The sequence below is a fragment of the Halyomorpha halys genome, unplaced genomic scaffold (assembly GCF_000696795.3).
Source record: "Halyomorpha halys isolate HHAL.00 unplaced genomic scaffold, Hhal_1.1 Scaffold4.1, whole genome shotgun sequence".
Classification (NCBI taxonomy): domain Eukaryota; kingdom Metazoa; phylum Arthropoda; class Insecta; order Hemiptera; family Pentatomidae; genus Halyomorpha; species Halyomorpha halys.
The window spans coordinates 2,712,587-2,712,908 of record NW_027116287.1 but is presented as its reverse complement, the minus strand read 5'-3'; the positions used below and the strand labels follow the sequence as shown (position 1 = coordinate 2,712,908).

At 39.1% G+C, this 322-nt stretch overlaps 1 protein-coding gene across 2 annotated transcripts in view; it reads right to left on the bottom strand.

Moving 5' to 3' along the window:
• LOC106687086 (tachykinin-like peptides receptor 99D) overlaps positions 1 to 322 on the bottom strand; it is a 655,917-nt gene that overhangs the window by 646,516 nt on the left and 9,079 nt on the right. The gene's annotated exons all lie outside the window — the stretch shown is intronic.

The following is a 322-nucleotide window of genomic DNA, read 5'->3' as shown; positions in this document are numbered from 1 at the left end:
AAAAAAAAAAAAAAATTAAACAAGGAATTCAACCAGCGGAACGGCCCCTCCCCATTCCAATAATCCACTAGCGTAAGCCAACCAAGTTACAACCTCCATTGGACCCCTCACCTAACCTTATAATGCCAAAAGGCAATCCAAGGTATCATTAACACCCATATATACATATAGCATACCTCCTATATGTATGTACCAGATATTCAATAACATCATTATAGGAGGGTATGAAAAAAAAAAAAATTAAACAAGGAATTCAACCAGCGGAACGGCCCCTCCCCATTCCAATAATCCACTAGCGTAAGCCAACCAAGTTACAACCTTC